Below are 4,266 nucleotides of genomic sequence, written 5' to 3'. Positions count from 1 at the left end.
CCCTCTGAATCACTGTTACCCCCACTGATGCTCACGGAGTCGCTGTTGCCCCATTAATGCCCTCTGAATCACTGTTACCCCCACTGATGCTCACGGAGTCGCTGTTGCCCCATTAATGCCCTCTGAATCACTGTTACCCCACGTCACTGCTACCCATCAGGTTGTCCCTCAATCCATAAATAACCCAAATAACTCCAAGGACGGCAGAACTGTTGCTTTATTCACTTTTATTGTTCCCATAGCTGTAACGTGCAGAGAAATGGACTCCATTACATTACACATTACATTACATTACATTACATTAATGGCATTTGGCAGACGCTCTTATCCAGAGCGGCGTACAGTTGATTAGACTAAGCAGGAGACAATCCTCCCCTGGAGCAATGCAGGGTTAAGGGCCTTGCTCAAGGGCCCAACGGCTGTGCGGATCTTATTGTGGCTACACCGGGATTTGAACCACCGACCTTGCGGGTCCCAGTCATTCACCTTAACCACTACGCTACAGGCCGCCCAGAGCTGAATGAAAGGGGCAGTTGAAGCTCACCTGTGGAGAAATGTCTCACCTGCCGGTATGCCTGGGCAGGGGACCTGAAACCCAGCAGACAATGTAGCTGTAGATCGAACAACACAGAAATCTACATTGTATGCCAGGTTCAGGCCCTCCGCAGGTCCAGCGGCTCGTCTCCGCGGTGGAAACGGCAAACCGCCGACACGCCGCACAGCAGAACGCCTTGCATCAACAGACCGCAAACCTGCGCCGTATCAAACATTTCCCAAAATAATCCGGCCCCGCGTTAAAAATAGCCCTATCTCTCTCTCAGCTCGCGTGTTTACTCAGAAATGCGAGCCGCTTTTCACACAGGACGTCCCCCCCCCCCCCCACTGTGTAAAGCCAACATTATCAGCTCAGACAATGAGGCCGAGAGACATTTAAGTCCATCACCACGGCACACGCTATATAAACACCCCATAAATAACCGCAAGAGCTTTAAATAGCTCTGCACACAGCCGAAGGCTAATATGGTCACCTTTCTATGCGATGACATGGACGAAAGCGCACCTTCGAGGCTACATTACGCAAGTATTAATATCTCGCAGGCTATACACGAAGCTCGCTAGCTCTTTCGTCCGTTTGCCAACCCTAAGGAGGTGAAAATAGAGTACCGGCGTATTAAATCCTCAACGACGTCTACCTACCTCCCGAAAACACCACCGCATCTGACAAACTGAGTAACGTTGATTCCTCTTTCCTATTTAGCACTGTAGATTAGGTGGCAATTTATGTGCCACCTATATCTATACAAATCTATACAGACGCCACCCCATACACGTTACATGTTAAAGGCCCACTCGGTAATAATCGGTTGCTAATCGATGAAAATGACACAGGTGGCAACTTTGTGGATCATAGTATTTGTCGTTTTTAACGTCTCGCATTTGTAGTTTTTAACATCACGGTAACCTGGGCCACAACTTTGCTTAGAGGAGTAATAATATACTACAGTATCATATCCTGCTTGATATTTGTGAAAATTTTACGTTAATATACATTTTTGCAGTAACGACACTACCGGCCAGTGAGAAACCCCTGCTTGAGACTCAGTCACATTACAGCCCTGGGTACGCTGTAGGAGCAGCTCAAATATATTCTTCCATCTATTCTTGGTCTGACGAGTCAGCTCTATACTTGGGTCCTACAGCTGAAATCCGCCGGGTCCTTGAGTCTCGAGTTTTTTTCGGATCTGCTGAAACGAAACGGGCGGACGCGTTGGTCCTGAAGCTGCCGCCTCGCACTCGCACTCTCTCCGCGCTCTCCAGCGGAGCGGCCGTGACCTCTTCACGCTGAAACCTGGCCCTCTGCTCAGTCACCCCGAGGCACCGCTGCTCCGAGAGAAGACGGGCGGGCGCTTTCTCAAACAGCCATTTATTATTTATTTTTATATTATTTAGATATTATTTATTTTTCTTTATGCTTCTAAATCTCTACATTTCCTAGAGCGAAGCTGTCGGCCGCATTGTTTGCAGGAGAAATTTTGTTTGTGAGAAATGTGAGAAACTGAAAATGGGACAAAGCCGGGATGTGAGCGGGTATGGAAGGGAATGGAACAGGGGGTCTGATTTTTTCAGGCGCAAGGAGGTGAAAGGAGGAGAAAAGGAGATGTAGAACGGCTGTCAGGTTTATGTGACAGGGAGCGGAGTCCCACTCTGTCTGAGGCCCCTGGTGGAGGAGCCCCTGGTGGAGGGTCCCCTGGTGGAGGGTCCCCTGGTGGAGGAGCCCCTGGTGGAGGGCCCCCTGGTGGAGGGCCCCCTGGTGGAGGAGCCCCTGGTGGAGGAGCCCCTGGTGGAGGAGCCCCTGGTGGAGGCAGCAGGATGAGAGCGGATGCCATCAGAGACCCAGTAGCCAGATGTAGCTGCTGATTGGCACAGGATCTACACTGACTACTGAGCACCTCATGGCCATCCCAGGGTGGGCCTGATGATGTATTCAGCAGTGTTCCCCAGCTCCAATCTGAAACAGAGAGAGAGAGAGAGAGACATCCAATTAACAATCAGAGACAGAGACAGAGACAGAGACAGAGACAGAGAGACCGCTCTATTCAGATGAACACAATGGCAGCCACAGAAACATACCAGCAGCTCACAGTGGAAATGTTTTTATGCACATTGTTGGCACATTTTTGTCATTGTTTCCAGCAGTTATGGCTGCCTTCGGGTCCTTTAGCAGCCAAATCCGACTGCCGGAATCAGCCAATCAGACTGTGGGAATAACCTTTCATTCCCTGTGCGGATCAGTCCAGTTTCATGTTGCATTTACCGGATGTGGTTATTTTCAATCTGCTTTTCAATTTAAACTGGATTGGAGAGGTGCGAGATATTTGTGTAACGCTCAAAAGCATTCCACCTTCTGTGGAAGGTGATTGGCTGGTCGAGGGGAGCCTGGGAGAAACTGAGTTGTTAGAAGGACGCGAGAGATGACTCAAACCCCTGTCTGTGTCTCCCTGTCTCTCTCTCTGTAAGTAAAGTAAATAAATCTAAGTAAATCTATTTCTGAGCAAGTCGTGTTTATCACTTTCCTTCATTATGCGGACATCGGTTTTCCTTCATAGTTTAATTTACTGTGAAGGTTTTTTGCTATAAAAACATAATTGTTGTTGTTATAAAGATGCAGAAAGTGTCCCCTCCTTGTGTATATTTATCTTTATTCAGACAGGGAAAGCAGGGAGGGCTACAGACAGAGACGGTCTCACAGTCCCAAAAAATGCAATGGGGGGGTAATCGAACCCCGATCGCACAGGTTGTAGAAAAAAATGTCAACATCGATTTATTTTAAAAAAAATTTTTACCAGCCACAACGAGGCATTGAGGACACAATGGAACACGACACACAGCACAAGCACGAGAAACTAGAAACATCTCGAGTAAATCATGTAAAAAACGCGAGGAGGAATGCCTTGCCTCTGTGCTGCGGCTAACAGTGAAAGCACATAGCCACAGAGTGCCTTGGGTCCTTAATGGGCGGGGCTTTGTCCTGTCACTCATCCAGGGCCACATACCTGAGCCCTTGTGACCACTCTGATCAGACATACTCCCACCAGCTGAGGGTCACTTGACTCCAATATTCCTCCATTAAGGCGATTTCTCTCTCTCCTTCTCTCTCTTCTCCTTCTCTACACTCTCTCTCTACCCTCGCTCATTATCTCTTTCCTTCCCTGTGTCCCTTTCCTCCATTTCTCTCTCCTTCCTTCCCCCTGGACCCGGTTCAAAAGGGGCAGCCCCAGTAATTAGGTGTCCGCATGTAAAATGGTGGTCGCACAGAGGAAAGAAGGCTTGGTAAAGCCAGGCTGACACTATGCTAGTATATGTGCATATACTAGCATACAGCTATTAACTTGCAAACGGTGATGTGTAAGACAAAAACAGATGCTGCAAAGGTGCATTAAGACAACATGCAATATATATTAAAAAATTGCAGTTATTTGTTAACCATCAACTAACAATGTCATTGGAATAAAAAAATAAAAATTAAAAAAATCCTAGCCGTCTATGACTATAACTTGGGATTGTAGTGAATCGATCAAGCGGCCAAAGATTTGTCTTTTTGCTTTGCTTTCTGTTTCCTGGTCTTGTTGAGACACTGCGGCTGGCTCCAGTATAGGTGCTTCAGCCACCGGCTTCGTGGTAATGGTAACGATGGTAGTCAATGGTAACACTAACGTCTCCCCGTGCGCCAATACAGTCATTGCGTTACTTGGACAATATGGACCC

This window comes from Conger conger, chromosome 17 (genome assembly GCF_963514075.1).
Source record: "Conger conger chromosome 17, fConCon1.1, whole genome shotgun sequence".
In the NCBI taxonomy this organism is placed as follows: Eukaryota; Metazoa; Chordata; class Actinopteri; order Anguilliformes; family Congridae; genus Conger; species Conger conger.
This window is presented reverse-complemented; position numbering follows the sequence as displayed.